This window comes from Dasypus novemcinctus, chromosome 24 (assembly GCF_030445035.2).
Source record: "Dasypus novemcinctus isolate mDasNov1 chromosome 24, mDasNov1.1.hap2, whole genome shotgun sequence".
Taxonomy (NCBI): Eukaryota; Metazoa; Chordata; class Mammalia; order Cingulata; family Dasypodidae; genus Dasypus; species Dasypus novemcinctus.
This window is the reverse complement of record NC_080696.1, coordinates 20,128,897-20,141,035: the sequence shown is the minus strand read 5'-3', so window position 1 is coordinate 20,141,035 and position 12,139 is coordinate 20,128,897. Positions and strand designations below refer to the sequence as shown.

Below are 12,139 nucleotides of genomic sequence, written 5' to 3'. Positions count from 1 at the left end.
CTGACTTATGCCCCAACATATGGTCTATCCTGGAAAAAGATCCATGAGCACTTGAGAAGAATGTATATCCTGCTGTTTTGGAGTTTAATGCTCTATAAATGTCTGTTAGGTATAGTTCATTTATCATATTATTCCAGCTCTCTGTTTCCTTATTTATCCTCTGTCCAGGTGTTCTATCCAATGCTGAGAGTTGAAGGCTGAAGTCTCCACCTATTATTGTAGAGATATCTACTCCCTTCAGTTTTGCCAGTGTGTGTCTCATGTATTTTGGGGGCATTTATGTTATTAAGATGACACTGTAAGCGTAAAGAACAGTTTGAAAAACTGCAAAGAAAAAGTGACAGAGCTTATGTGAGTGAAAGACACAATGGGTGAGATTAAAAATGCACTAGAGGAATATAACAACAGATTTGAAATGTTAGAAAAATGAATAAGTGAATTTGTAGACAGAACATTTGAACTTGAAAAGATAGGAGAACAGACAGATGAAAGAATGCAAAACATTGAACAGGGTCTCAGGTAATTAAATGACAATGCAAAGTGCACAAATGTATGAATTATCAGTGCCCTGGAAGGAAAAGAGAATGGAAAAGGTGTAGAAAGAATATTTGAGGAAATACTGATTGAAAATTTTCCAACCCTTATGAAAGAATGAATATCAATATTCAAGAAGGATAACATACCCCAAACAGAATAAAGCTTAATATATTTACTCCAAGACATCTATTATTCAGATTGTCAAAAGCCAAAGATAGAGGGTTTTGAGAGCAGCAAGAGAAAAGCAATGTATTACTTACAAGAGAGCCTCAATAAGTCTAAGTACAAATCTCTCAAAAGAAACCATGGAGGTGAGAAGGCAGTGGTACAATATATTTAAGGTACTGAAAGAGAAAAACTGCCAACCAAGAATGCTTTATCTGGCAAAACTATCCTTCAGAAGTGAAAGCAACTTTAAAGTCTTCATAGACAAACTAAAACTGAGAGAGTATGTTACCAAAAGATAGGATCTACAAGAGCTACTAAAGGGTGTGTAACAGCTTGAAAAGAAAAGACAAGGGAGAGAGCCCTGGAGAAGAATGTAGAAATAAAGAACATAAGTAAGAAAAATTGGAAGGATTAAAAGACTGACAGTAGTAAGATAAGACAACAGAAAATGGATGAAGTAAGTAATGCCTTTCTATTAGTAATAATGAATGTTAATAGATTGAATTCCCCAACTAAAAGACATAGATTGACAGAACAAATTAAAAAAATATGAGCCATCTATTTGCTATCTACAAGAGATTCACCTTAGACACAAGGACACATTAGGCTGAAAGTGAAAGTTTGGAAAAAGTTATTCCTCAGTAATAGCAATAGAAAATGAGCCAGTAATGTTTTCGTAGCAAAAGCAAAGTTGGTAATATATTAATGCTAAAGGTAAAAAAAAAGAATATGGGGTTTGGTTTTATGAGATATGAGTAGGATTGAGCATTTTTTTCTCTTCATTTTTTCCATTAATAGGGAGACCTTGACTATGTAATTTAACTAATACTAATCTGTTCATCTATGTATCTTTCTGAACACTAGAGGAACAACTAAGTTAGCAGTTGGACTTATAAGAGATAAAGGTGTCTGGAAAGAACATTTTAGGAGTAATGATTCCATAACTTGTTGAGCTGCCCTTTTCTGTTATTTTGTTCATTTATTTTTAATTTGAAATAATGTTATTTTAAAAATTAGAATGGTGGTTCTCCACCTTTGCTATTCATTAGAATCACTTTAGGAATTTTAAAAAAATACCAGTGTCTGGGTCCAATGATATCAGGTGCTCTAGGGATGTCCTAGAAGGTTGGGTAATTTTTTAAATCTTCCCAAGTTGTTTGAATATGCATCCAGGGTCCAGAACAACAAAATATTAACATTTGGAGAAGAGATGCTCAATCTTGTCTGGCATTGAATTAATAACTACAGATGTCTGGGTGGCCCACACTGGGATTTTTGAAGGTAACTCCACTGCTTGTGGGAGCACCTGCTTGCCAAGGCTGGCATAGCAGAATCCCCAGGAGAAGGCTCCAGAGAGGAGACAGGGTGCTTCAAGTCACAATGGGTGTCTGCACCTGCTGTCTCTCAGTGACTCCAGCCTTAAAGATTCTGTGAAATTTCAAACTTGGTTTCCTCTTCTGACATGAGCTTCTCCAAATATCCTCCCTCCACTTTTGTCCCCAGCAACTGCCCACCCAACTGTCTCCATCATACTCTGGCCTGAAAAATGAAATCTTCACATCAAAGTGCATAGTTAAGGTCTTAGCTCATTGTGATGAGGAAGATTAAAACTACAGCAGCCTCTAGGGAAGTGGATGTGGCTCAAGCAATTGTGTTCCTGTCTACAGATAGGAGGTCCAGGGTTCAAAGCCCAGGGCCTCCTGGTGAAGGCAAGCTGACCCATGAGGCAAGCTGACCCATATGGAGTGCTGGCCTGCGCAGAGTACTACCCCACACAGGAGTGCTGCCATGCACAGGAATGCTGGTCAATGTGGAGAGCTAGTGTAGAAAGATGATGCAACAAGAGACACAGAGGAGAGAAAAAAAGAAGATATAGCAGAACAGGGGAGTTGAGATGGCACAAGAGAGTAATTGCCTCTCTCACTCTGGAAGTTCCCAGGATTGGTTCCTGGAGCTGCCTAGTGAGAATACAAGTAGACACAGCAGAAAACATAGCAAATGGACACAAAGAGCAGACAATGAGGGAGGGGAGAGAAATGAAAAGTTTTTTAAATCTTAAAAAACAAAAACAAAAAAACTACAGGTTCTACTAATGGAAGAAACTATGTTCTCTCTTGGTTTACCATCTGCATGGTGAGAATGGAGGAGCCTGGCTCAGAGTATCACAGGTCTGTCTATTATGGCCATATCCACACTCACTCAGAAATGTTTCTGGGCAGTGAACTTGGCCCAGTGGTTAGGGCGTCCATCTACCACATGGGAGGTCCGCGGTTCAAACCCCGGGCCTCCTTGTCTCATGTGGAGTTGGCCCATGCGCAGTGCTGATGCGTGCAAGGAGTGCCCTGCCATGCCAAGGTGTCACCCGCGTAGGGGAGCCCCATGCCCAAGGAGTGCGCCCTGTAAGGAGAGCCGCCCAGCGCGAAACAAAGTGCAGCCTGCCCAGGAATGGCGCCGCACACACAGAGAGCTGACACAGCAAGATGACGCAACCAGAAGAACACAGATTCCCATGCCGCTGACAACAACAGAAGCGGACAAAGAAGATGCAGCAAATAGATACAGAGAACAGATAACCAGGGTGGGGGCGGAGGGGAGAGAAATAAATAAATAAATCTTTTTTTAAAAAAAAGAAATGTTTCTGAACACATGAACTAGGGTCTGAGCTTTCCAATGTTATCTTTTTTTCAGCATACTCTAAAATGAGCCATCTAATAGCTTTTCCAGAGGTTTCAGATTACAAAGTATAAAGAAAACCTAACAGGGTCCTGGTTGGAAATCAAGCTTATAAATGCCTTCTATCCTTTCTTCCTATCTCTTGTCTAAATTCTGTTCAAACTTCAAGGTTTCTCTAGGCCACCTTTCTAGAGATTTTCACAAATATTATTTCATTTCATTCTCATATCAGTCCTGTTAGGAAAATATTAATATTACTGTTTTTATAGCTGAAGAAATCAAGGCTCACGAAAGTAATGTAATTTGCTGAGGTCAAAGTTGGGATTTGAACCAGGATCTGACCCTATTTCTCTCAACCTCATTTCTTACAATTTCTTTTATGGGACCTCAAATGACTTTTTTTTTTTTTTTTTTTTAATTCAAACCTGTTTATTTTTTTTTTTCCTTTTCTTTTTTTTTTAATTGACTTTGTAATAATATTACATTAAAAATATATATGTGAGGTCCCATTCAACCCCACCCCCCCCCAACAACACTCGTTCCCATCATCATGACACATCCATTGGATTTGGTAAGTACATCTTTGGGCACCTCTGCACCTCATAGACAATGGTCCACATCATGGCCCATACTCTCCTCCATTCCATCCAGTGGGCCCTGTGAGGATTTACAATGTCCGGTGATTGCCTCTGAAGCACCATCCAGGGCAGCTCCATGTCCCAAAGACGCCTCCACCTCTCATCTCTTCCTGCCTTTCCCCATACCCATCGTCCACCATGTCCACTTTTCCCAATCCAATGCCACCTCTTCTATGTGGACATTGGATTGGTTGTGTCCATTGCACCTCTATGTCAAGAGGAGGCTCAGATTCCGCATTCATGTGGAATCTGCAATCCTCCCATTTTCAGTTGTAATCACTCTAGGCTCCATGGTGTGGTGGTTGTCCTTCTTCAACTCCATCTTAGCTGAGTGTGGTAAGTCCAATAGATCAGATTGTAGGTGCTGGAGTCTGTTGAGGCTCAGGACCTGGCTATCACATTGTCAGTCCAGAGATTCAAATCCCCTAAATATATCTTAAACCCCAACATTAACTGCACCTCCAGCACATTAGCATGAAAGTCTTATGAAGGGAGATCCCATCTGAGTCCAGATTCATCACACATAAACACCATTTCCAAAGAGGGGCCATCTGCCCTGGTAGTTAACCCCATCGGCCATGACCATAACTCCCATGGGTCTCTTTAGCCCTCAAAGGAACCAATATCTGGGGGTTGTATCTGCTTTATCTGTCTCTCTGACTCTGCTCAGTTGTGCATGAGGGCAATCCTTCTGCCAGCCTCCAGACTCTTTTTTAGAAACTCGTAGCCATATAAACTCATTTCTCCTTTCCATTTCTCCCTTACTTTAGGTCAAACAGCATTTTAAAGTCATGTTACTTTATGTAGACATGGATATTCTGCTGATCTGCATTGAACCTTCCGTATAAGAAATGACATTTTTAAAATTTTGAGATATTAGGGGCAGAGATTGAACCCAGGACCTCATATGTGGAAAGACAGTGCTCAACCACTAAACCACATCGTTTCCCCTGATTTCGTTTTTCATTTGCTTGCTTGTTGTTTGGTTTTTTTTTTTGTTTTTAGGAGGTTAAAAATAATAATAATAAATAAATATTAAAAAAAAAAAAAGAACCAAACCTGGGACGTCCCATGTGGGAAGCAGGTGCTCAACCACGCGAACCACATTTGCTCCCTCAAATGACTCACCTTTATTTTTAAAGTTCCAAGTAAAGTATATATCCCACAGAGGCTCCCATCTTTGTTCAGGCTTCAAGGGGGAGATCAGGAAATAGGGATGCCCTGAATTTCCTACCAGTGCACAATGGCAGTGAGCAGGGGACACAGAGTTTGCTTTTGGGCCTGGAAAGGAGGTAAACAGGCCAAGTGTAAAGGATGCCGGCATGCAGGGAGATTTGGGAGGTCAGCAAATACATTCATTCGGGTGAGGTTATTATTCATGCTGCTTTGGCGTGCTACTATCCAGTCTAAAGGAAAGTTTATTACAAAAAATTTTAAGCAATTCAATGAACCCCCATAAATCTACCCTCCAGTTTCCAGTTACCAAGATGTTGCTACATCTGCTTCATCTATCCCTTTTAATAACGAATTTTTCTTGCTGAACCATTTTAAAGAGAATCCCAAGCATGTCACTTCACCTCTCATATAGTTCTAAAAAATATATGTATGCTTTCTTATGTAACCACAATGCCATTATCACACCTAAAAAAAAATCATTATTTGATAGCACGGGACTCAGGTGAGACAAGATACCTAGGGCACAAAATTTAAGGAGGACTCCCTCTAAGGGCAATGCCAAACACAAAATGGACAGCCAAGAGTGAGGGTCTATTTAAAGTTTGCACCCTGGGCACCTCAGTGCCTCACTCTAGTTCCAGCCCTGTTTTCTGATATCATCTAATCCTCAGTCCATAGTCATATTTCCCCTATTGTTTCAAAAATTTCATGTTACAGTTGGCTTATTCAAATCGGGCTTCCTTTAGGTTGCTCAGATCTATGCCTCATTTATCTGGGACAATCCTCTTCCCTTTCTCTTTCTTGCCATTGATTAGTTGTTGCTGCTGGGTCACATTCTGCATTTGTGTATTTATTTCCTTAGTGGTTTCTTTAAATTTGTTTCTCTATTCCTTATATTTCTTGTAAAAACTGAGGTTCATCATTTTAGGAATACATTCAACTTTATACCTATCTTATAGAATATTTATTTCACCCACCATTTCTTATTTAGTGGTATAAAATTGCCAGAAGTATTCACTTAGAATTCATGGTCTCTGCATCTGTAATTATATGCTCTTTTTTCATTTGTAACAGATATTCTCCTTGTTTCTTGGCCATTTGTCTATTTTTACTATTTTCAGAGAAACAGATTTGAGTTTTATTGAACTACTCTCCTAGGTTTTTGTTTTCTTTTTTCCATTTATTATTTTCATTATTTCCTTCCTTCTACTCTGCTGCCTGTGTCCTCATGAAAGGAGTGGGCAGATGCCTGGCTTCTTCCAGTTCTGAAACTCAAGAAATCCTGTCCAGAGCTCATTGCTCAAAACAGGGTGGTCATAGGTACAAACCATGCTGCAGTAGGCCTCCTCTGGGAATACCTTGGGTTACTGTTTTTTCTTTTGGTCAACTCCACTTACCTTTCATCTTTCAAGGACTCATCACTATTCCAGTTACTACTGCATAACAAACCAATCCAAACTTGATGGTTTAAAATAGCAACAATCATTTATTTGGCCAAAAATCTGCAATATGTATAGGGTTGGATAGGAACAGGTCATCTCTGCTCCAGGTGGAATTATCTAGAAAGGTGCAACTGGAGGCTGGGGATCTGCTCTTAAGATGGCTCATTCACATGGGGATGGTAACTTGGTGCTTATTATCAGGTAGGAGCTCAACTGGGACTGTGGGCCAGGGACTTTGGTTTCCTTCCACGTAGACCTCCACAGACCACTTGGACTTTCTCACAACATGATGGTTGGATTCCAAGATAGCAAAGCAGAAGTGTATGACATTTTTATGACCTAGTTTCAGAAATCATGTGATATCCTTTATACTGTCCTCTATTGGTTGAGTCACAAAAGCCCATCCAGGTTGAAGGGAAGAAGATATATTCCTCAGCACTGGATAGAGGAATGTCAAGATTACATTGCAACAAGAGCAAATGGGAAGGGAGATACTCTTGTGGCCGTGTTTTGAAAATACAGTTTGCCACTCATTACCTCTGATCCTTTTCCTGTGACTTTATACTAAATAAAACTTTTAGTTATTTCTAGGGCCTTTGAGATGAGAGGGGGAGGCAGGATCACATATTGATGAGAATTATGTTATTAATTTTCTCATATTATAATTTCTTAAGCAGCCAGAAATCATAATTAAGGTGCATTAATGAGTTATTAGGTGAGAGTTTGGGGAGCTTGGCTAGGACTCGGACCTTACTCCTTTACATACTATAGATTAGCATTTTCTTCTCAAAGATTAGTGGGGTCCCTTTTGTGACAGACATAGATTTCCTCTCCGTGGTCATCAACACCTGGTTTCTGTTTGGGGCTTTATCCTTCCTTCTAGATAAAGTGGGGAAAGGAATAGAGAGACCTGGGACTGAGAGGTCTCTGAAACAAAGATTGCCTTCCTGACTTGAAAGATCAGAAGCAAAGTTTGAGTTTGTACAGCTGAGCAGGAAGGAGAGTAATAATGCTTGTCCACAAGGAACAGATGAGCACAGTCCCTCATCTCTGTGCTAGTTATTCTCAGTGTGCCCTCCCTGCCACCAGACCCATTTTCCATCCTTCTCTGCACTGATCTGCTCTAAGTCCTGGATAGCTGACCTCTATGGGCCACTCATCTGGGTTCCTGTGCCCTCTGGCTTCCAGTTGGGAAGCAATAGGAGATGAGGGAGCAGGAGAAGGAAGTGCCTTTATCTACACCCCCAACTTAGTTTTCCGGAGCTGCTGTAGTGAAGTATCACAGACTAGTTGACTTAAACAACGAAAGTGTATTGTCCCTGGAACCTGTGGCTGGGGGAAGCCATTGCCTGTTTAATAGTTGCTACTGCTGCACTTCCACTTCTCTCCCAGCCAGAGGGAGACCCAAGTGTCCAGGCACAGCTGCAGCCACAGCACAGAGGAGCCAGACACAAAGAAGGGGGCTACTGAAGGGGTGGGGTGGGAGGTTCACTATGTCTGATGATGATTCCGTGGCCGGTGCCAGCTTCTCTTCATCTTCGTCATCCAACCAGCAAACCAGAAAAGAAAGAAATACCCCCAAGAAGAATGAGATTAGTCAACGTGAGCAAAAACTCCAGACTACTCTCCACCAATGCCAAGAGGATTCAGAAGTGGTGGGCATCACTTTAGACCCTCTACCTAACTGCAGTGCTGGTCCCGAAGGAGATAACGTCTTTGTTTATTTTTAAATATATTAGTTACTTGTTTTTAAAAGATACTTAGATTACATAAAATGTTGCATAAAAAAATGTAAGGGATTCCCATATGCCCCGCTCCCCACACCTCCCACTTTTCCCCACATTAACAATTTCGTTCATTAGTGTGGTACATTCATTGCAATTGAGGTCCGTGATACAAACCCCGGGCCTCCTTGACCCGTGTGGAGCTGGCCCATGTGCAGTGCTGATGCGCGCAAGGAGTGCCCTGCCATGCAGGGGTGTCCCCTGCGTAGGGGAGCCCCATGCGCAATTTTTGGGTCATTGCCACACAGCGTGGATTATAGTTTACATTGTAGTTTACACTCTCTTCCACTCAATTCTGTAGGTTATAGAAGGATATATAATGGCCTGTATCTGCCATTGCAATGCCATTCAGGACAATTCAAAGTCATGAAAATGTCCCCATATCACACCTCTTTTTCCCTCTCCCTGACTTCAGCTTGGACTAACCCAGGACAACTAACAAGGAGGTAAGGATGGACAACCACCACACTAAGGAACCCAGAGAGTCTACAACTGCAAACAAGAAAGTCCCATCCATCAGCCACATGGGATCGAAGCGATAACATCTTTGAATGGAGATCAGCCATTCTGGGGCCTTCAGGCTCTTTGTTTGAAGGTGGTGTTTTCTTCCTTGATATCACTTTTACACCAGAATATCCCTTTAAGTCTCCTAAGCTTACATTTTGGACAAGAATCTCTCACTGTAATATTAAGAGTCAAGGAAGGAAGCGGACTTGGCCCAGTGGTTAGGGCGTCCGTCTACCACACGGGAGGTCCGTGGTTCAAACCCCGGGCCTCCTTGACCCGTGTGGAGCTGGCCCATGTGCAGTGCTGATGCGCGCAAGGAGTGCCGTGCTGTGCAGGGGTGTCCCCCGCGTAGGGGAGCCCCACGGGCAAAGAGTGCACCCCGTAAGGAGAGCTGACACAACAAGATGACGCAACAAAAAGAAACACAGATTTCAGAGCAAGCGGACAAAGAACACGGAGCAAACAGACACAGAGAACAGACAACTGGGGTGGCGGGGGGCAGGGGGAGAAGGGGAGAGATATAAATTAATAAATAAATAAATAGATAAATAAATAAATAGAGTCAAGGAATTATTTGCTTGGACATATTGAAAGATAATTGGAATCCAGTACTCACCATTTCTAAAGTCCTCCTTTCTGTCACTTCTTACAGACTATAATCCTGCCGATCCCTTGGTGGAAAGTATTGCCCCTCAGTATAGGACAACAGAGCAGAACATGACAGAATGGCCAGAGAGTGGACCGAGATATATGCTACATAAATTGGGTTTTCACAATTCTTACATTATTTGTCTGCATATGATATTGAAGGAGTGGGTGAGGGTAGGCATTGGTAAAGAGAAGGGTATTTCTATAACAGATATTATTCAGTCTTATTTCCTAAGATTTTGTTGTAACGTAAGGTATCTTGCTACAGTAGAAAGAATTGGTAATAGCCTCTTTTGAAAAAAAAAAAAGATAATATTAGCTGAAATGTAGCACAGAAAATAATGTATATTTCAGTTCAGTCCCTTATAGGATGTAAATCTAAAACAGCTTCACTTGGTACAGGTTACACACATGGCCATTTATGTGAAGTCTTTCTAAGATTACACAGTTTTTTGTTTAAACAAAAAAATTGGAATTTGTTTTCCCTTCTTGGGAGGGAACATTAGTGTTTAACAGAGTTTTTAGAGACTGTTTTTTCTTATACATAAAATGGATGTGTGGCTATAAGACACCATATAGGAAATGAGTAGTGTGTGTTCTATTTTATATGCCAATCTACTTTATTGTGAAAAGGTTAAAGGTTTGAATCAGGACTTGTCAAAACCTGTAGTGAAATACCTTAAGCTGTTAACTGTAAGGTGTGGAATAGGAGTTGCTCAGTGGTTTGGTTATATGTTGTAGACTATTTAAGCCTGCATGTGTTACTGTACTAATAAACAATATTAAAATTTTTTTAATGCATTGTCTCTCAGTTGTGGAGGCTAGAGTCCAAATCAAGATATAAGCTGGGCCTTGCTTCCTCTGAAGTCTGTAGTGTTATTGCAAAGGCTTGCTAGCCATCCATGATGTCCTATGACTTGTGGCATAACTCAGTTTCTGCCTCTATCATGTGGTGCTCTCTCTCTCTCTGTCCAAATTTTTTCTCTTTTTAAGGAATATTGAATTAGGGCTCATCCTAGTCTAGTTTGGCCTCATCTTAACTAACAACATTTTCAAAGATCCTACTTCCAAATAATGTCACATTCACATGATGGAGCATAGGACTTGAATATATTTTGAGGGGGGCACAATTCAATCTATAACACCCTATCACATCCTCCTCTACCTCTGCTTAAAGAGAAAATCCAAAGAAGGAGAAAACAGGAAATACAACCCTTTTTAAAAATGAATCATGAGATCCTACATACCCTTAGGTAACATCTAATATTTTTTAAAACTTGTTATTTAATAAAGCTGATACCTGAGTATGCCTTTGTCTTTGGTCAGGAGAATTATTTTTAGCCTATAATTAAACATATTTTATACTCTTACCAAATCAAATTCAAAGAAATATGAAGTAGTATAACTTGGAAACTTTTAAATGTTAACTGGCACAATGTGAAAGATTGTAAAACAATGGCGTTTTCAGCTTTTATATGCCTGGTAAGTCTTGAAGATGCCAAAATTTGCAGATTACTACAATTTTAATTATTTAATAGTTGATATTTGGTAAGACACAACATAATGTGTTGTATTTATAACAGACAAAATAATGACACTGCTAATATGACTGCAGAAAATTATTATCCTGCGGTGCACAGTTCTGTATTTCTGCCTGCATTTCTGATTATTGCTCAGTATAAACTCCTAGAAGAATTATCAGGTCAAAGGCTACAAATATTTTCTGATCTTAGTACACATGGCCAAATCCTTTTCCAGGTTGGTTGTACAAACTTACACTCCTACCATCCATTATGAAGTGTCCAGTCTCAACATACCTTCAATAGCATCTTCAAATTTTAAGCTTTTCAAATTTCATAAACAAAATAGCATCTCATTGCTATTTTAACTGAAATTTCTTTCATTACATAGGAGTCTAAAATTTTTCACATAATTATTAATAGTTGTCCTTTATATTTATTTTGAAAAATTACCTATTCCTGTTACTTACCATGTGTGTACAGGGATAGTGGGTATGTGCTCTTTTTTCTTTTTTCTTTTTTTTTTAAACTGCCCTTCCAGCTGTCTTTTCCAGAGGGCATTTTAAAAATATATTAGTTTAATTTATTTATTTATTCCCTTCCACTGGTAACCTAGCCTGAGATCTCCCATGTGGGAGAGTAGCACTTAATGGCTTGAGCCACCTCAGCTCCCTGGTTTGTTAGTCTCTCATTATCTTTCCTCTTTGTGTCTCTGTTGTTATGTCACCTTGTTGCCTCAGCTCTCTGCACCTGCATGTCACATCAGCTCACTGTCTTGCTCATCTTCTCCAGGACCAAACCTCCCATGAGGAAGGCAAGAGCTCAATCGCTTGAGCCATACCTGCTTCCCATGTGTGTGTTCTTTACAATGTAAAGCGATCACACTTTTAAGACACATTTTTTTCAGATATTTTGCTTACTTTTTAGTATTTTGTGATTTTTTAACAAATCAATTTTATTGACACATATTAATATAGCATAAATATATCCAAAGTATACAATCAATGGTATTCGGTATAATCACATAGTTGTGCATTCATAACCCC

The 12,139-nt window shown here is 40.1% G+C and overlaps 1 protein-coding gene and 1 pseudogene across 2 annotated transcripts in view; both read left to right on the top strand.

Annotated features, from left to right (window-relative positions):
* The window catches only part of NKX2-2 (NK2 homeobox 2), a 163,812-nt gene that overhangs the window by 112,719 nt on the left and 38,954 nt on the right, over positions 1 to 12,139 (top strand). The gene's annotated exons all lie outside the window — the stretch shown is intronic.
* On the top strand, positions 8,128 to 9,686 carry LOC101429656 (ubiquitin-conjugating enzyme E2 E1-like; annotated as a pseudogene).